This window comes from Pogona vitticeps, chromosome 2 (genome assembly GCF_051106095.1).
Source record: "Pogona vitticeps strain Pit_001003342236 chromosome 2, PviZW2.1, whole genome shotgun sequence".
Taxonomy (NCBI): Eukaryota; Metazoa; Chordata; class Lepidosauria; order Squamata; family Agamidae; genus Pogona; species Pogona vitticeps.
Genome location: NC_135784.1, coordinates 6384444 through 6405294, shown reverse-complemented (window position 1 = coordinate 6405294; position 20851 = coordinate 6384444). Strand labels below are relative to the sequence as shown.

The following is a 20851-nucleotide window of genomic DNA, read 5'->3' as shown; positions in this document are numbered from 1 at the left end:
TTCCAGAAAAACATCTACTTCTGCTTCATTGACTATGCAAAAGCCTTTGACTGTGTCGACCACAACAAACTATGGCAAGTCCTTAAAGAAATGGGAGTGCCTGACCACCTTATCTATCTCCTGAGAAACCTATACGTGGGACAGGAAGCAACAGTTAGAACTGGATACAGAGACATTGATTGGTTCAAAATAGGGAAAGGAATACGACAAGGCTGTATATTGTCCCCCTGCTTATTCAATTTATATGCAGAATACATCATGCAAAAGGCCGGACTGGGGGAATCCCAAGACGGAATTAAGATTGCTGGAAGAAATATCAACAATCTCAAATATGCAGATGATACCACTCTGATGGCAGAAAGTAAGGAGGAATTAAGGAACCTTGTAATGAGGGTGAAAGAGGAGAGCTCAAAAAATTATCTGAAGCTCAACATCAAAAAGACTAAGATCATGGCCACTGGTCCCATCACCTCTTGGGAAATAGAAGGGGAATATATGGAGGTAGTGACAAATTTTACTTTCTTTGGCTCCATGATCACTGCAGATGGTGACAGCAGCCACGTAATTAAAAAACACCTGCTTCATGGGAGGAAAGCGATGAGAAACCTTGATAGCATCTTAAAAAGCAGAGACATCACCTTGCCAACAAAAATCCGAATAGTCAAAGCTATGGTTTTTCCTGTAGTGATGTATGGAAGTGAGAGCTGGACTATAAAGAAGGCTGACCGCTGAAGAATTTATGCTTTTGAATTGTGTTGCTGGAGGAGGCTCCTGAGAGTCCTCTGGACTGCAAGGAGAACAAACCTATCTGGAAGGACAGATCCTGAAGCTGAGGCTCCAATACTTTGGCCATCATATGAGAAGAGAAGACTCCCTGGAAAAGACCCTGATGTTGGGAAAGTGTGAGGGCAAGAGGAGAAAGGTACAACAGAGGATGAGATGGTTGGACAGTGTCATTGAAGCGACCAACATGAATTTGACCCAACTCCGGGAGGCAGTGGAAAACAGGAGGGCCTGGCGTGCTCTGGTCCATGGGGGTAACAAAGAGTCGGACATGACTAAACGACTAAATAACAACAACCCTTTCCAAATCTAATATATATCACACTAGTCAGGGGATGAGGGAAGGATACAGAGACATCAGAGACCATCCACATATTTGCTCATCTCCTGATTCCCACCATCAAATCTTGTCAAGACCATTCTCAAAAACCGCATATGTATCCATGACAGCCCCCTTCTTTTCCTATATTTCTTTCTGCAGGGTTATTTCACACATTTCACAGAGGCAGGCACACCCAAGAGTGTCCCAAACAGAGTACACTCAACAGGAAGCTGCAGAGCACTGCTTCCTGACCAGGGTACTTTTAGGATACTTACTCAGGACAGCGACACGCATTTGTTCCACGCACCCTCCACATTCCTTATATATTCCACACATGACGTGGCAGCAACCCTGACTTTTGTGGCACAAGCTTGGAAGGCCTGCATGGAGCCAAAACCTGTGCTGACCTCCCCCTTGTGCTTTACATCTAGGCACGTGCTTCCGAGTCACCAGAGGGGGGCATGCATTACGTGGGAAGGTGTGACCCCGGAGAAGCTTTAGTTACCCTCTGCAGCAGCCAAGCAAGCGAATCGCCTTCCCCCTCCACTCATGTCCGAAGAAGTGCCACTCTCATTACCTCCTTCACCAGGAATGCCGCTGCTGCTGCTGCTGCCATCGCTGTATTCCTTCCCTCATTCAAGCTCGCCCGCCAGCCCCGGAACCAGTGGGTCAGTGGTGGAATTCAGCAGGCCAGAAAACGGTTCGGCAGAACTGATAGTACATTAGGTATCAGTTCTGTAGAACCAGTGCGAACCGGCTGAATCCCACCACTGCTTCATAGGACTTAAGATAGGATACTTTTATTCTCCAGCCTAAAGCAGCTCTGGTCTTTCTTTCAATAGCATGACACAGGGAGCTCATCTTCAGCTTGTGAGCTGAAACCTTTCCAGAATCCTACTTCCGTGAAATGCTGCTGAGCCACGACTGAGCCATCTCATACTTCATTTGTTACTGTGATTATGTACGTTAGAAGACTGGAGCAGTTCCTCTCTTTTGGTGGGAAATAACCATGGATAATTTTTTGAACGATTAACAGATTTGTATTAACATTAAGAGATTCAACAATCACTTCAACTGGGTCAAAGCAACTCAGGTTTGGTAACTGTTCATAAGGGGATGGTAGAAATCTGAACGGTGACTTCAAAGAGTCTACTGTGGGGCTGGTCCAAATTGTTCTTTGTCCATGGGCTTCCTCAATGGAACACTCTTTAGAGTCTCGTGGCACAGTGGTTAAACTGCTGTACTACAGCTAAAACTGTGCTCACGACCCTGGGTTCAAATCCCAGGTAGCCGGCTCAAGGTTGACTCAGCCTTCTATCCTTCCGATGTCAGTAAAATGAGTACCCAGCTCTCTGGGGGGGGGGAAACAATGTGTAGCCTGCATAATTAACTTGTAAACCACCCAGAGAGTGCCCAGAGAGTGCTTGAAGTGCTATGGGGTGGTATATAAGGAGCATGCTTTGCTTTAACATGGATGTCAAGCCCAATCCCCTTCTCGCAGTGGCTAGTTGAAAATCGAATTGGGCCTGATCACCCTCCTCTGATGACCCTGCCCGTGCGGGAAGTCTACTACGGTCCATTCTTGGCTCTCTGTCACTGTCTCCTTCTTTTCTTTCAAATCTGGATTGGGTAATAATCCTCCCACCTTTAGGTTGGGGAAGTCCTCTAGTAACTCACAAGCCTTTCCATTTTTAAATTCATCTTCGTTTCTTATCTCTCCCCGTGGAACTCTGAAAATCCTTCCTTCCTCCTTTTTATCCTCCTCCCACACCGGTAAGGTTAACTCCTCCACCTCCTTTCCCTTTCCTTTCTCTATCAAGCAGTCTTCCACCTTTACTCCTTTCTCTTTTAATTCCTTCTCATTCTGTTCCTCCACAATCAACCCTTCTTTTTCCTTTTCCTCTCCCTCTTTCTGCACCACTTTTATTTGGGGGGACGGCTCACTCTCATCTCTCTCTCTCTCTCTTTTCTACTCCTCCTTCAGTTACCGCCTCCCAGTTTGACAGCGAATAAGAACTTCAATAGTACAATGCTCTACCCAACTGTGGATCCACCTGATAGTTGCTCTGTTCATCCCATGTTTAGTTGAATCCATCTTTTCGTTTAGTGTCCGATCTTCTATGCACACATAAAAAAATGGAGAGCCAGGGATAAAATGGAGGGTGGGGTGGGGCAGAAAGGGTTGATTGCATAATCATACAAAAGGTTTTTTGGTTTTTAAATATGTTCATTTTTTAAAAAAATAGTGGTATATTTTTGTTATTTTCTGGAGTCCTCCCAGAGTAGTGGTTTCTAATTGGGAGAGGTATACATTTTTAAAAAACAATCTTGTGAACCTCCACCACCAACACCCCAAGAGTGTGTTCTCATTATGGGGTGGGCTTTAAAACAAAACAACAGCAAAAGGGGGGATTTCAGACCAGAAGGAGAGGCCCTCATGGACTGAAGCCCCAGGCTTTCTGTCTTGCTGAAACCTAAAACCTTGACCTTCTCCAAGACCCCCTCATGAGCCCCAGGGAAAGGTGGGCAGGGGGGAGCTGCTCCGTCCCTAAGAGTGGAGTCCTGATCTCCCCCCCCCCCCGTAAATCTGGGGGACCCCCCCAAAGTGGTCTTAACCGACCAGATAGGCGGGATATATATATATAACATAAATAAATAAATAATAAAGCCCACCCAGGTTCCCCCCCCCCCATCTCCCTTTTTCCCCCTCCGCCCTGAATGGGAATAGGAAGGCGAGGGTGGGGCCTCCTTCTCCCTCCCCCTCTTTCTCTCGTCCCCCCTCCCCCCGCGGCCCTTTCCAAACAGGAACCGGAAGAGGGAATCTGTGCTCGTGGCCCCTCTTTCCCCGCCCCGCCACCTCTATGGTCTGAGGCGGACGCTCTAGCAAAGAGGACTCCTCTCGCGAGTTTCCCTGCTTGCTCCACTCCGGCTGAACGGCTCCGAAAGGGTCCCTTCCAGGCCGAATCACCCCCCCCCCCCGAAACCCTTTGCATCTCTCGAAGGGCGGCTGGCGACAAGCAGCCCCCCCCCCGGGAGGGTCTTTGGGTGAGCTCGGAGGGGAAAGGGGGGCCTTAGCAGGGGCGGGGGGAGTGGAAGGGGAGCAGGGGTGTCCCTGCAAGTCAGGAAAACATCCTGGGGAACGGGCAGGAGTATCCAGATGGGAAAATGCAAAATAAAGGAGTGAAATCACTCTTGTGGGTGGTTGGGTGGTTGTAGGAGGTGTAGATTCTCCTAACTCCCTGGGGAAAAAAAGCACCCGAGGAAGCTCCTCCTTCCTCCTCTTTCTTTCCTTTCTCCCTCTTGTTCTTCTCATCCCTACCTTTCCATCGTCTTTTTCCCTGCTCTTAGAAGAAAAGAGAGACAGACGGATGTTTCTCCGCAAGATGTAAGAAAAGAGCAAAGGAGACTTACTGCTGTTTCGTTTGTCCAAGAAGCCTCTTGGCTGATTTTTTTTTCTTCTTCTTCTGTTATCCAAAGGAGGGCCTGAGAGGGGAGCTGACCACTCAGTGGCTTTTCCTTTTTCCTTCCTTCCTTCCTTCCTTCCTTCCTTCCTTCCTTCCTTCCTTCCTTCCTTCCTTCCTTCCTTCCTTCCTTCCTTCCATTCATCATCACTTCTTTCCTTCCATCATCAGCTCCTTCCTTCCTTCTTTCCTTCCTTCCTATCAGGTGCACCACTGTACAATTTATGCCATGGGATATTTGGAAAGCTTAGACATGAAGGCTTCCCCTCCCCCCCCCCAGGTTCTTTCCTCCTTGTGGATGTTCAGATGGTGTCTCCTCTAAAGGGACATCCCACGGGTGGCCCCTCTGCCTTTGTGGCTCTCCCAGTTGCCCTCCTTCTGGTGTTTGGTGGGATTTTCAGGGGAGGGGGTCTCTCACCAGGCTGGGTCTCCTCTCAGGATGGATCGGGGCCCAAGGACACCCTAAAAGAGTCTCGCAGGAGGAAGGAGAAGGAAAAAGCTCTGCCCTTCTTCCCACACATACCTCCACCTGTTCCCGGGGGGGGGGCTCTTCTCTGGACTCACGTGACCAAGAGATCCACCCCAAAGAGATCTCCTCGGGATCCTTCAAAGGAATGCACAGGGATCTTGCTTTTCAGCCCCCTTTCCCATTTCCAAGGAAGGCGGTGGAGAGAAACGACAGGCACCCAACTCATTTGCCTTTTCTGGAAGCTATTTTCCCCCGTCTAAGCCCCACGCCCCTTATTTATTTTATTATTGGCATTCATTTAGTTCCTCCCCTCACTTCCTTCCCCTCCCTCGGTCCTCCTTTCCCCCCTCCCCACCCGGAATCTCCTCTGGGGCGAAGGAAGACTGGAAGCAGATGCTCCTTCTCGCCCCCTGTATGGTTGTGTGTGTGTGTGTGGGGGAGATCGCACATTGCCTAGGGACCGTGAAGGAGGTGGGACAAGCGGGGGGGGGGAGTAGAGGGCCGCAGAGGTGCAGGGTGGGGGGAGTGGCAGGTCCCTGTGGGTGCAAATCAAGCGGGGGGGGGGGCGGGATCATGCTTCTTTTTCCTCAGAGGAGACCCCCCTTCCCTCTCGTGAATCCTGCCTGGACCTCAGGGTGTAAAAATGGTGAGGGAGGAATTTGGTGACTAGATGAAGGCTCACTCTCTGCCCCCACCCTTGCTTTACTTTGGAGGCCAAAGTGAAGAGGCGCCTTTTGGGTGGGGTGGGGGGGAAACAGCCTCCTCCTTTTTTCCCCAAAGGGCAGGAAGCCTGATGGGGGAAGAGGAAGAGTGGGGGGGGATGGGTTGCCCTAGTTCCCAATGAATTGGAAGTGAAATAGGCCGGGAGGAGGGGAGACAGGGGACATGGGTGAAGAAGATCCCCGGGAATCCCAGGAAAAAAGGAGAGGCTGATGGATGTTCCTCCGCAAAATGTAAAAAAGGAGATTTTCTGCTGTTTCCTTTGTCCAAGAAGCCTCTTGACTGATTTTTTTCTTCTTCTGTTATCCAAAGGAGGGCCTGAGAAGGGAGCTGAGCACTCAGTGGCTTTTCTCTAGCGCAAAAGTAAAGAATTCAACTCCAGAGTCCTCCAGGGTTTGCAAAGCGAGTGAGACAATTTCCTTCCTTCCTTCTGCCCTCCCTCTTTTCCTCCTCCCTCCCTCCATCCTTCCCTCCTTTGTCCCTCCCCTTTCTTTCTTTCTTTCTTTCTTTCTTTCTTTCTTTCTTTCTTTCTTTCTTTCTTTCTTTCTTTCTTTCTTTCTTTCTTTCTTTCTTTCTTTCTTTCTTTCTTTCTTTCTTTCTTTCTTTCGGTCAGAAGCACCACTGTACCATGGATTTTGTTGTTGTTTAGTCATTAAGTCGTATCCGACTCTTCGTGACCCCATGGACCAGAGTACATCTTCTCCTCTTGCCTTCACTCTTTCCCAACTTTTCCAGGGAGTCTTCTCTTCTCATGAGATGGCCAAAGTATTGGAGCCTCAGCTTCAGGATCTGTCCTTCCAGTGAGCACTCAGGTTTGGTTTCCTTTAGAATGGATAGGTTTGTTCTCCTTGCAGTCCAGGGGACTCTCAAGAGCCTCCTTCAATTCAAAAGCATCAATTCTTCGGCGGTCAGCCTTCTTTATGGTCCAGATCTCACTTCCATACATCACTACAGGAAAAACCATAGCTTTGACTATGCGGACTTTTGTTTTTTAAGATACTGTCTAAGTTTGTCAGGAGGTGATGGGACCAGTTGTCATGATCTTTTTGATGTTGAGCTTCAGACCATTTTTAGTGCTCCTCTTTCACCCTCATTAAGAGGTTCTTTAATTCCTCCTCACTTTCGGCCATCAGAGTGGTATCATCAGCATCTCTGAGGTTGTTGACATTTCTTCCAGCAAACTTAATTCCGGCTTGGGATTCCTCCAGTCCAGCCTTTCACATGATGTATTCTGAATATAAGTTAAATAAGCAGGTAGATAATATACAGCCTTGTTTCCCAATTTTGAACCAATTATTTGTTTCAAATCCAGTTCTAACTGTTGCTTCCTGTCCCACATATAGATTTCTCAGGAAATAAAAAAGATGGTTAGGCACTCCCATTTCTTTAAGGACTTCCCATAGTTTGTTGTGGTCCACACAGTCAAAGGCTTTTATGTAGTCAAGGAAGCACAAGTATATGTTTTTCTCAAACTCTGGCTTTCTCCACAATACCGTGGATATTAGTAATTTGGTCTCTAGTTCCTCTGCCCCTTAAAAAAACAGCTTGTACTTCTGGGAGTTCTCAGTCCACATACTGCTGAAGCCTGCCTTGGAGGATTTTGAGCGTAGTAGACTGATCTTTTCCAATCCTCTGGCCACCCTTGAGTTTTCCAAACTTGCTGGCATATTGAGTGTAACACCTTATCAGCCTCATCTTTTAAGATTTTAAATAGTTCCACTGGAATGCCATCACCTCCACTGGCCTTGTTGTTAGCCATGCTTTCTAAGGCCCACTTAACTTCACTCTCCAAGATGTCCAGCTCAAGGTCAGCAACCTCACTATCTGGGTTGTCCGGGACATCCAGATCTTTCTGGTATAATTCCTCTGTTTAATCTTGCCAACTCTCCTTGATGACTTCTGCTTCTGTGAGGTCCCCACCATTTTTGTCCTTTATCATGTCCATTTTGCACAAAATGTTCCTTTAATATCTTCAGTTTTCCTGAACACATCTCTGGTTTTTCCCTTTTTATTATTTTCTTCTATATCTTTGCATTGTTCATTTACTCTAGCCGCCTAGAGTAGTCCTGAGTTGACTAGATAGACGGGATATTAAATAAATAAATAAATAAATAAATAAATAAATAAATAAATAAATAAATAAATAAAATAAAATAAATAAATAAATAAATAAATAAATAAATAAATAAATAAGAAGGCCCTCTTGTCTCTCCTTGCTATTCTTTGGAATTCCACATTTAATTTTCTGTAACTTTCCCTATCTCCCTTGCATTTTGTTTCCCTTCTCTTCTCTGCTATTTGTAAGGCCTCGTTGGACAGCCACTTTGCTTTCTTGCATTTCCTTTTCTTTGGGATGTTTTTGTTGCTGCCTCCTGGACAATGTTACGAGCCTCCATCCAAAGTTCTTCAGGCACTCTCTCCACCAAATCAAGTTCCTTAAATCTGTTCTTCACTTCCACTGTGTATTCATAAGGGATTTGGTTTAGATTATACCTGAGTAGCCCAGTTCTTTTTCCTACTCTCTTCAGTTTAAGCTTGGGTTTTGCTATAAGAAGCTGATGATCAGAGCCACAATCAGGTCCAGGTCTTGTTTTTGCTAACTGTATAGAGCTTCTCCATCTTCGGCTGCAGAGAACATAATCAATCTGATTACGGTATTGCCCATCTCGTGATGTCCATGTGTAGAGACACCTCTTCTGTTGTTGGAAAAGAGTGTTTGTGATGACCAGCATGTTCTCTTCACAAAACTCTGGGTTTTAGAGGAGGAAGTTATCTGGGTGGGAGAAGAAGGAGGAGTTCCTCTATCTCAGTTATATCCCCCTGGGTACTTGGTCCAACACCAGGTTCATCTAGAGGGACGGGGAAGAGGTGTGGCAATAGTTTACAAGGATTCCTTCCACTGTTCCAGACTCCCCGTACCCTTGGGAAATTAAAGAAGATAAGATTTAGAAATACTGTAGTGTCAAATATAGACTGGGTCAAAAGGGGGGATTAGGGATACCACAGCTCAAAAAATATTAAGAAGCCTTGCAAATAAACCAAATTATTAAACTTATACAAATAGACGAGACTTGTAAAAATTCTGATTGGGTCAAAATGGAAAGTGAAATGAAAACGGACATAGTATTTATACTACAAAAAAAATTGGAATGGAGAAAACATTGTAAAACATTGGCCCCCCCAGTATCCCCTTTATGTCCCCTCATGGATCACCCAGATTTTAAGTCTAAAGAGAAATATGTACAATTTAAGGAATGGAAGCAAACTGGAATATATAGAATTAATGACTTATTCGAATCAGGGAAACCACTTACTATCAGGCAAATAGAAGAGAAAACAAAGCAAATAAAAAGCAATTGGCTACAAATAAAACAAATAAGAAGTTTCGCTACTCATTTACAACAAAAAACTGGCCTTCTAAGAACATTAACTGAATTTGAACAATATTGTATTCAAAAAGATAAAAATAAAAAGAGAGGACTAACTTCACTAATATATAAAAGCATTATTGAGAAAGCATATGGAAAAGGTGGAGGATCTAAAACAGTCTGGGAAACAAATTTAAATATTAATATACCTGAAGAAATTTGGACAGGAATCTGGAAAAAATATCCATATAAATCTATTTCACCAAGTGCAAAAGAAATGATTCTAAAGGTAGTGCATCAATGGCATTTATGCCCTACAAAACTACATAGAATTAATAAAGACATATTTGATAAATGCTGGAGGAACTGCGGACAATAGGGAACTCTGGAACATATGTGGATCTCTTGTCCCAAAATAGAAACTTTTTGGCTGGAGGTAATTAAATGGATAGAAACATTGACTAATCAAAAAAGAGAGATTAATGAAACATTATTGTTATTTTCATTATTCACAGGGGGAAATGAGAAACTACAATATAAAGAATTAGTTGCAAATCTCATAGGCACCGCAAGATCCGAAATAGCTAAAAATTGGAAAAAAGCCCAAGATCTCTCACTGCAAGCATTCACAAATAGAATATGGCGTACATTGCTGATGGAAAAAAGGACTAATAAAGTTAGAGTACATAGAGGAGAAATAAGCCATAGTAAATTCACGGAAAATTGGAAGCCATTATTAAAATACACCGATAAAAGAGACTTAGATTGTTGGTCAATATTTCTTTAAAAGGTGATGGGAAAGGTATATATGTGATTTGGGGAAATGTGGGAAATAGTTTTGTATTCAATATGTGTAATATGGTCAATTGTCTTTTCATTCTTTGGAAATAAATAAAATCTAATGGAAAATACATAAATAAAAATTCATCACAAAACAAACAATTATATTTAGAACCAAAGGGAGAGCTGACGATAACTGCATACACTGATGCAAATTATGGAAATGATATCATAACAAGAAGGTCTACTTCAGGAATGACTGTTCATTTAGGTGAAAGTTTAGTAAATTGGAAAACAACAAGACAAAAGTTCATATCACTATCATCTGCTGAGTCAGAATATGTACTGACCTTGTTTACTACAAAGAATTAGCACAGGATCTAGGGATAGATTTACAAGATCCAATAGCAGTTAATGAAGATAACCAGGCAGTCATCCAGATGGCAACTTCTCCGAACATTAAAAACAGGTCGAAACACACAGACATACAATATCAAAATGTAAAACAAAGTATAGAAAATGGATTAATTAAACTGATTTACTGTGAAACAGAAAGAAATATTGCAGACTGTTTAACTAAGGTACTAGGACCTACTAAACATGAAAAAGCTTGTAACATGTTGGGATTAAAATGAAATGAATATGAAATTTAAATATTCTGAAATGTGAAATATTGATAAACAATTTGAAGATGTATATGAATGTAAACTAAATTGAATTCAACAATTGGAGGAGATTGATAGGTTTAAGATAAACCTGGAGGAATTGTGAAATAGGTAGTTGTAAGAATAATAGCTGTAGAAAGAAGTAAGGCTAGAATTTATACAGCTGAGCAAGAAATCACAGGATTGGATAATCCTGGGATAAAGCTAGCAGACCTAGCACACACACTTTGTGGGTTGGTGTCATGTTGGTGTGCTGGAGAAATCCTGGAAGAAACCTGGATATGGCCGGAAGAAGTTTTATTCCTGGTCTTGAAGTAGAAAATCTTATTCTACATGTAATTTCCTATATTAATTCTCTCTTGACCTTTGTATAAAGTCAAAGGCCTATATTTCACACCTTCCACCCCTTACCTTTCAACTAGCAGGTGGCCTATTTAACAATGCTGCCCAGGGGCCAAACACAGATAGAACCATAGAATCATGGAAAAGTGAAGTTGGAAGGGGCCTACAAGGCCATCAATTCCAACCCCCTGCTCAAGGCAGGAATATGGTCCAAGCAGATCTGTCAGGTGAGGAGCTAAGTTTTTCTTGAATGACCCCAGGGTTGGAGCACTCCAAAATATTTGAAACATAAAATCCTGCAGGGAGACGGAGGCTGAAGTCTGTACATCTGGGCCCTGCATGGTAACCTAAATATATCAATAAGAAAAGGAAGTTGGAATACACAGTGCAGGGGAATCCTACAGGAATGTCATCAAGGGGAGGTGGGCAGACCCCAACTATCTGTAAGGGACGCACTTGTTTGTTTTCCGCACGTTTATATCGTGTTAGGTGCAGGATTCAAATATTAAGTAGATTTTAGCTAGTGAGTTTGTAGAACTTTATGACTGTTTGTTATGGTATAAAGTTCCTGTACACTGTATTTTCGGGTTCTTCTCTGTCTTTAAAAGAAGTCCCAGATGACTTTGCATTGCCTATTTAATAAAACTGGAGTTTGGTTCAGCTGGATGCGTCTTGTCTGACCTCTTGCTGGAGCTAAAATATTGGATAGCGGGCTTGGTCCGTAACCAAATAGCCACAGTGCCAGAGGATTGGAGGACAGTACATGTCACAGCAATCTTTAAAAAGGGAAGGAGGGAAGGATCGCAGGAAACCACAGACCGGTTAGCCTAACATCTGTTCCAGGGAAGACAGTGGACAGCCTCATCCAAGATAAAATCTTAAAACACACAGAAGAGCTAGCCTTGGTGAGGGAGAATCAACACGACTTCTGTCAAGGTAAGACTTGCCTCACAAACCTTTTAGAGGTCTTTGGAAACCAGGCATGTGGATGCGGGGAAATGAGTGGATATTGTGTACAGTGGTGCCTTGCATAACGAGCGCACCGTTTAACGACGAATCCGCATAGCGATTCGTTTTTTGCGATCGCTAATGCAATTGCATTGCGATGTTTTTAATGGGAAAGTATCACTTTGCGATGATTGGTAAGCTATTTCGCTTACCAATTTTCACATAGCGATGATTTTCCAACAGCTGATCAGCGGTTCCAAAATGGCCACCGAGTTAAAAAAAAAGGTCACCCGCAGCATTTTCGCGCCCTGCCCTCGCTTACCAAGGATGCGAAAATGGCGGCCGGATGGGGAATCTTCGCTTACCGGTGAGTTTTCCCCCCATAGGAACACATTAAATGGAGTTTAATGTGTTCCTATTGGGTTTTCTATTCTGTTTTGCCATGTTTCCGGATAGCGACGATTATTCCAGAACGGATTAATCTCGCTATGCGGGGCACCACTGTAGCTAGATTTTGAGAAGGCGCTTGATGTGGTCCCTCACCAAAGCCTGCTGAGAAAACTCCAGTGTCAGGAGATAAGAGGGCAGGTCCTCTGATAGACTGAGAATTGGCGGAGAAACGGCGAACAGAGAGGAGGTGTCAATGGGCAAATTTCCACCATGGAGGGAGGTGAAGAGCAGTGTGCCTTCAGGGATCTGTCCTGGGACCGGTGCTTTTCAAGATGTTCATCAAAGTCCTGGAGACAAGGATAAGTAAGGAACTGGCCAAGTTTGCAGATGACAGGCAACTTTTTCCGGGTGGTGAAGACCAGAAGGGATTGTGAAGAGCTCCAGAAGGATCTCTCCAAACTGCGAGACTTGGGAATCCAGGCTGAAATGTTCCGCTCCCTTTCTTACATCCTTTTTAATTCCTTAATTTGGAATCAATCCCTTGCTCATCCCACATGGAGGAGACCCACCAGACAGTTTGTGGGTGTCTGTCAAGGCAACCTCGAGGTCAATCCACGGATGAAAAAGCCAAAGAGAGAAAGCTCTTGCTAGAAGGGTGGGAAGGTTTCTGGATGAAGAACCTGTGGATTTGTATTTGGGAGAGGAGGATGATACCAACAGTAGAGGCAGAAAGGGGAAGGAACCCTCGCTCAGCCAGGATACCTTTCCACTGGGGCAAATGGGACAGTAGAGAATGGAGCCGAAAGAGAAGGGACGTGCGGATACAAATAGTAGAGGGAGAAAGAGAGAATATGGAACCGAAGAACCATCGCCCACGCAGGTGTGTGGAATTGCCTTCGCAGAGGAGACAACCGGAGGGGGAGGGCAGTGGACGGAGGACACCTTCTTGCATCGGCCGGTGTCAGCCTCAAGGGAAGAACCATTGAAAGAGGATTATGGCAGCCTAATCTTGAGACTCCCTGTGCATGGACCCATCCGGGGAGTCACAATTGCATCCAGGCAGGGGCCCAGCTGCACCATCTGTCTAGGAGGAAAGTAGGCGGATCAGACCATGGGTGCCACCTGGTTCTCCATTGACAGCGTTGGGTCCAGAAGGACACCCAGCGTGCCTTGGGAACCACCCAAAGCATAGACATCAGGGGAACCCAGTTTGAAGCCCCCCCATCTCCTTCGGATTCAGCCTTCATCTATCCTCCCGTTGAAGGATAAAGTGGGAACAGAAATGGCGTCCCCTGTTAAGAACATGATCATCAGAGTCCGAAGTACAGGTGGAGGGTGCAAAGCAAAAACCCTCAGTCTGGCTTGGGGGGAACAAGAAGGGAGGCTTGAAGGGGAACCCCCACACACCCCAAATCAGGACGATCAAGGTTTGCCTCTTGTCAACAGGACCTGCCTTTGGTGAGCATGGGGCTGGGGTGAGCAGGATTAAAATGTTTTTGAAAAAACCACCCTAAACAAAATGCAACGAAAACCATACCCCAAAACACCACCACTTTGCACATGTTCAGAGAGGCAGTGTGGTGTCACGGATGGAGTACCAGACTGGAAACCAGGAGGCCTGGATTCAACTCCCTGCCTGGCCAGGGAAACTGAGAGGGAGAGAGAGTGTGTGTGTGGGACAAGGCTCCTTAAGCCGCCTCTTGAAATCTCCCTGACCTGGCAAACGTTGGGAGGGATGTGGGACTTGGGTTCTTTCTTTTTGGTCCCAAAATAAAGCAAAGAGAAATCACTTCCGTCTCACTCCTGCCTACGAGAAAAGAAAAAGGATCAGTCTGGAGGCTTTGTGGATAAAGCAAATCAAAAACATTTCCTTGTGGGAGGTATCTTCCTCATGTTTATATCGAATGGAGCTCCCTCCCCATCTCTCTCTGTCCCGTCTTCAGGCAGCAGAACAAGACGAATGGCAAAGCAAGCAGACAGCCGCATCTCCGGCCAGGGTCTGAGATCAAATCCATCCCCCCCCCCAGTCCCAGGGAGGTGGAGGCAACAGCTGGGAACCAGAGAGCAACAGGAACCATCATGCACCGGCAATGATAGCAGTGGCCTAGATAGAGTGTTTCTCCCACTATTTATTTAAAATATTTTTACCCCCACCCCCCTTTCTCTTTAAAAAGGACTCAAGGCAGTTTAATGTACAACATTAAAAGGGCACACATTTAAAAGTGAAAAACAGGAAGTCTAGAAACCTTTAAAAGCATCGAACCGATGCTCCACTAAGCAGGGTCAACAAAACCAACCTCTAAAAAAAATGCCAGAAGCCCGTGCGATGGATGGAGTGGAACGAGGGTCAGATGGGACCCCTGTTCTCACGGGAACCTCCATTATTTCTGTCCTTTCGGGGATCCCAAGAGAGGGGAGGCTGCAGGAGGGCAAAAACCTAGAGAGAAGAAGGATTGAGGGGGCAGGTTTTTTGCACAGCCAGTGGCCCTGAATGGCACCTTTCCGGACTCAAAAGCCCAGAACTGTTTTGGCCCTGTAGGAAGAAGAACAGCACGTCTGACAAGAGAACTCCCATTCCTGGGGAGACCGACCTCCCTTCCAGCCTCCCCGGGAGAAAGATCCCAAGGAGGAATGTCTAACTCTTTGTCTCTCTCTCTCTCTCTCGCTTTCTCCAGCTTTTCTTCCACCTGCCTTCCGGGGAAACGACTGTCGTGTTCACAGAAGTAACACAACAAGGAAGCCGCCAAGCACGGGGTGGCGAGAGTATGCACACACACACAGAGAGACTGGCACTTTCAACTCTGCCCCTCCCGCAAATCTCACACACACCCCGCCCGCGCTCTGCCCTCCATTGCCCACCTCCATCCAGGTCCCGATCCGGGAGGCGCCCACCCCCCAAAATAGCCCGTCTTCTCTCCAGGCACCTTCTTCGGCCAAAGGGGAAGAGGAGGCAGGCGCTGCAGATCCTGCTTCCGGCTCCCATTCGAAGGGCATACCGGGGAGGAGCCCTCCCCCCCTGACTTCGTAGCTCTAGGTTCCCTCCCCCTTCCCCCATCCTGCAGGAACGTGTGTGTGTGTGTGTGTGTGTGTGTGTGTGTGTGTGTGTGTGTGTGTGTGTGTGTGTGTGTGTGTGTGTGTGTGTGTGTGTGTCTGTGTCTGTGTCTGTGTCTGTGTCTGTGTCTGTGTCTGTGTCTGTGTCTGTGTCTGTGTCTGTGTGTGTGAAGGCCAGAAACAACTGGGGGGGTTTAAAGGGCAGAAAGGCTCCAAAGAGTCTCTCTGTCATAGAAAAGGGCCGAAGGAGGAGCTTCTTCTTCAGGCTCCCCAAATTCTCCACTTCTGGGGAAGAAAGACTCAGATCATGTAGCGTTCCCATCAGCTGAGTCTATTTTGTTGCTGTTGCTTAGTCATTAAGTCGTGTCCAACCCTTCGTGACCCCATGGACCAGAGCACGCCAGGCCCTCCTGTCTTCCACTGCCTCCCAGAGTTGGGTCAAATTCAGGTTGGTTGCTTCAATGACACTGTCCAACCATCTCCTCTGTTGTCCCCTTCTCCTCTTGCCTTCACACTTTCCCAACATCAGGATCTTTTCCAGGGAGTCTTCTCTTCTCATCAGATAGCCAAAGTACTGGAGCCTCAGCTTCAGGATCTGTCCTTCCAGTGAGCACTCAGGGTTGATTTCCTTTAGAATTGATAGGCTTGTCCTCCTTGCAGTCCAGGGGACTCTCGAGAGCCTCCTCCAGCACCACAATTCAAAAGCATCAATTCTTCGGCGGTCAGCCTTCTTTATGATCCTGCTCTCACTTCCATACATCACGACAGGAAAAAGCATAGCTTTGCCTATTCGGACTTTTGTTGGCAAGGTGATGTCTCTGCTTTTTAAGATGCTGTTGAGGTGTGTCATCGCTTTCCTCCCCAGAAGCAGGCGTCTTATAATTTCGTGGCTGCTGTCTCCATCTGCAGTGTGTAGTGTAAGCCCCTTGAACAAGTCTGACCTTAAAAGAAAACTAATCCCTATTAAAATAAGAAACACTACTAAACTGGGCTAACCCCACCTTCTTCTGGCAATCACGAAGGCTTCGCAAATCACAAACTTTAGTAAAGAATCAACATCTCTCAGATCCTTCAGAAATCTGTTAGGTTGTAGCTCAGCTCTCAATTCTTTAGATTTTTAATTATTTTTTATTATTACATAACACACAAAGATCTGTAGGGTCCCATCATCTCTTGGGAAATAGAAAGGGAAGATATGGAGGCAGTGACAGAGTTTACTTTCTTGGGCTCCATGATCACTGCAGATGGGGACAGCAGCCACAAAATTAAAAGAGGCCTACTTCTTGGGAGGAAAGTGATGACAAACCTAGATAGCATCTGGACTGTAAGGAGAACAGACCTATCCATTCTGAAGGAAATCAACCCTGAGTGCTCACTGGAAGGACAGATCCTGAAGCTGAGGCTCCAATACTTTGGACATCTCATGAGACGAGAAGACTCCTCGGAAAAGACCTTGATGTTAGGAAAGTGTGAAGGCAGGAGGAGAAGGGGACGACAGAGGATGAGATGGTTGGACAGTGTCATCGAAGCGATCAACATGAATTTGACCCAACTTGGAGAGGCAGTGCAAGACAGGAGGGCCTGGCGTGCTCTGGTCCATGGGATCACGAAGAGTCGGATACGACTGAATGACTAAATAACAACAAAGCGGTCCATGGAGCTCTCTGACCGAGTGCTAGGCGCTCCTTAGGGAGGTTTGGGCACCACACAACTTATTGTAGACTTCAGAAGAAGCTCATATGCTAGGAAGTCAGATATGTTCCCTTGGTCAAACATTAACAACGTTCTGGATTCATTTCAAACTACAGTGGTGCCTTGCATAATGATCACTCCGTTTAGCGATGAAATCGCTTTGTGATGGAGACCAGGCGTCTGGGGCTGGCTGCCTGCCTGCCGGTGCTTTGCGATAATCAGTTCTCTGCTTGGGGAACCGATCACCGCAAAGCAATGCTTTTTTAAACAGCTCATCGGTTTCAAAATGGCTGCCTGTTGTTTTCTGGGAGGGATTCCTCGCTTAACAGTCAGCCAAAATGGCCACGCGATGAAGGATCTTTGCTGAACGGTGAGTTTTTTCCCCATAGGAACACATTAAATGGGGTTTAATGCGTTCCTATGGGGTTTTTACTCCGCATAGCGAGGAATCCGGATAGCGACTTTTTTTTAAAGAACGGATTAACATCGCTATGCGGGGCACCACTGTATTTGTTCTAGGGTTATTTATTTAATACCATCACCGACTTCATCAAACAATCATAAGAAAAGAAAGGCACACAAGGACTTGGGTGTTTTCCTCCAAAAGGTAGGTGTGAGTTGGTTAATTCAGGTATACAAAAAAAAAAAAAAACCCAAACAAAAAATACAACCCACAACCCACACCTAATTCTCAGAGCATTGTAAAGTTTTAGTGTCAAATTCAGGGGGAGAGTCTCCATCGTCAGATCATTCTGGCTTTGAAGATTTCCTTCCTTCTCCTGCCCCCCACATCCTGTAAGACTGCCAGAGTGGCCTCTAGCCAGAGGGGCAGCAGTATATATATATATATAAAATAAAAACAAAAATGTTATTTATCCAAATATCTACTTGGAGAGATCAGCCTCCGTGGCCAATGTAAGACCTTCTCTTCCAGCCAAGCCCTTCCATATCCTCCCCCCACCCCGATGTTTCCTCTCTCCTCCCTCCCAGGCTGGAGTCTCCGCCTTCACCCCCCACTTTCTATGCCGAGCCCCCTTTCTGGCCCCCCTCCGCCCCATCTCTCTCTGCCCCCAAACCTTCCTCTGCCTCCTCTTCCTCCTGCAGAGAACCCCCCCTCGCTTCCCACCCAGGCATTGCAGCGTTAAAACCCCTTTTCCCACTTTTGCAGAAGAGATGAGTCTGGGGGAACCCTGGGTGGTGGAGGAGAGGGAGGAGGGGGGAGAGCCAGTTTCCCTTCTCTCCTTCCTTTCTTTTCCCTACAGCCACCGAGGCTTCCAGGATTTAGGAGAAAGTCAGGCGGGGGTTGTCTCCTTAGAGGAAAACCCAGACTAGTATGGGATCATGATGTGTTAGCAGAGTTGATTGGCAGGAATCGTGAGGATAGGGATAAAAGAGTTGAATTCAGGTTCATGGGGTGGGTCTTGGATAATTTCATGGATGCTGGAGTTCTCCACCCTACGATACGTTGTAATTGGAATTGTGGTTCTTATTATTTGGGCATTGTTTGTATGTGTTCTATCTAGACTTTGGCCTTTGTGTGTTGCTTTTCGTTCATCTCCAAGCCCAGGAATGGCTATGCAAAGAGGAGCAGATTTTAAATTCAGCGCTGTTTCAATTGTCAGAATTTTAAAAGAGAGGAGTGATACCTGGATATGGCCGAAAGAAGTTTCATCCCTAGTCTTGAAGTACAAAATCTTATTCTACATGTAATTTCCTATATTAATTCTCTCTTGACCTTTGTATTAAGTCAAAGGCATATATATTTCACACCTTCCAGCCCCTCACCTTTCAACTAACAGGGGGCCCATTTAGGAATGCTGCCCAGGGGCCAAACACAGATAGAAGCATAGAAAAAAAATGGAAAAGTGAGGTTGGAAGGGGCCCACAAGGCCATCAACTCCAACCCACTGCTCAAGGCAGGAATATGGTCCAAGCAGATCTGCCAGGTGAGGAGCTAAGTTTTTCTTGAAAGCCTCCAGGGTTGGAGCACTCCAAAATATTTGAAATATAAAACCCAGCAGGGAGACGGAGGCTGAAGTCCATACATCTGGGCCCTGCTTGGTACTCTAAATATATTGAGGAATCCTACAGGAAGGTCATCAAGGGGAGGTGGGCAGACCCCCAACTATCTGTAAGGGACCCACTTGTTTGTTTTCCGCACGTTTATACCCAGGAGGCCAAAAACCCTCACCTGGAGAGACTTTCTTGTTTTCCAGATATCTCGAGGAAGACACCCGTGGGCAGAGCTCTCTAGCCTGGATGCAGAAGATCCTGTTTTCTCCTGAGGAAGTACAAAGTCAGCTCCTGAAAAAAAACACCAGCAGCTGAAAGGGGAAACCATGAGAAAAAGGGTCGAAAATATTCTCCCCTCTGCAGGCCTGGACAGAAGAGGCAGCGGGTCCACACTCCCAGAGACCGATTCCTTGAATTAAAAAAAGAAAAAACGATTCGATTCATGGCATCCCATTGCAGTTTAAGGGGCATTTTGTTGTTCTGCCTCTTGAGGAGAATTTAGGGAGGAGAAGCTCCCTTTAGGTTTTCCTGGTGTTGCTTCAGAGGCTGCTCCGGTAGGAAGCGATAAAAATCGATATTTTTTTGCCCTCCTCTCTCCTGGATTCTCTCTAGAAGTGCCACATAAGGAATGCCCTCCTCAACCATCCGAAAAGGACTCTTTCTGTGTGTGTGTTTGTGTTTGTGTGTGTGTGTGCGTGTTGGGGGGGGATCTGTGACCTGCCCCCTCCCTCCCAGCGGACCTCCACACAGACACACACCTTCCTTCTTCAGATCTTTCTAGCTTTGAGGATTTCCTTCCTTCTCCTCTCATCCCCCACGTGTTTGAAGACCCCCGAGTGGTCTTTAGTGTGTGTGTGTGTGCGTGTGTGTGTATATATATACATATATATACATATATACATATATACATATATACATATATACATACATACATACATACATACATACATACATACATACATACATACATACATACATACATACATACATATACAGTGGTGCCTTGCTTAGCGAGGTTAATTCGTTCCGGATTAACCCTCGCTCAGCGAATCCATCACTAAGTGAAACAAAAAAGGCCATAGGAACGTATTAAAACTGATTTAATACGTTCCTATGGACTTAAAACTCACCGTTGTGCGAGTTTCCTCCATTGCGGCGGCCATTTTGGATGCCTCGTTAGCGAGGCAAAACAGCGGTCGCCATTTTGTTTTAGCGGCGGCCATTTTGGAACCGCCGATCAGCTGTTCGCTATGCTTCGATCGCATCCGCGCGATCATCGCATAGCGAAAAAAGCCCATAGGGGCCATCGCTGAGCGAACGCTTCAGCGATGGCCTGGGACCCTTCGTTATGCGGTTTCATCGCATAGCGAAGCGTTCGCTATGCGAGGCACCACTGTATATACATATATACATACACATACACACACACACACACACACAAATATATATATATATATACACACACACACACATATACATACACACGCACACACACAAATATATATATATATATATATATATACACACACACACACACACACACACATATACATATACATACACATACACACATACATATATATATATATATATACACACACACACACACACACACACACACACATATACATATACATACATACATACATACATACATACATACATCCTTGCACATCCCGAGGCCGGGGAACCTCCCGAGGAGACCCTTTCGGCATGCGCCTTCCCCCCCCCTCATAAGACCATAGAGACGGGAGGAGACAGACGGGGCCTCCCACCATTTCCGGTTTGGAGAAAGGCGGAAAAAAGGGGGAGGCGCTCCTTCTCTCCTCTTTTTTCGTAGCTCTAGG

At 45.8% G+C, this 20851-nt stretch overlaps 1 long non-coding RNA gene across 2 annotated transcripts; it reads right to left on the bottom strand.

Annotated features, from left to right (window-relative positions):
• Positions 1 to 6737: 6737 nt before the first annotated feature.
• On the bottom strand, positions 6738 to 20738 carry LOC140703903 (uncharacterized). 2 transcript variants are annotated; one of them, XR_013542482.1, is made up of 3 exons: positions 20668 to 20738; positions 19183 to 19295; positions 6738 to 8675 (listed from the first exon to the last, which is right to left on the bottom strand). It is a non-coding gene; the product is annotated as an uncharacterized LOC140703903 (long non-coding RNA). The 2 variants fall into 2 exon arrangements; XR_013542483.1 differs by having other exon boundaries at positions 20664 to 20729.
• Between the last annotated feature and the right edge of the window lie 113 nt (positions 20739 to 20851).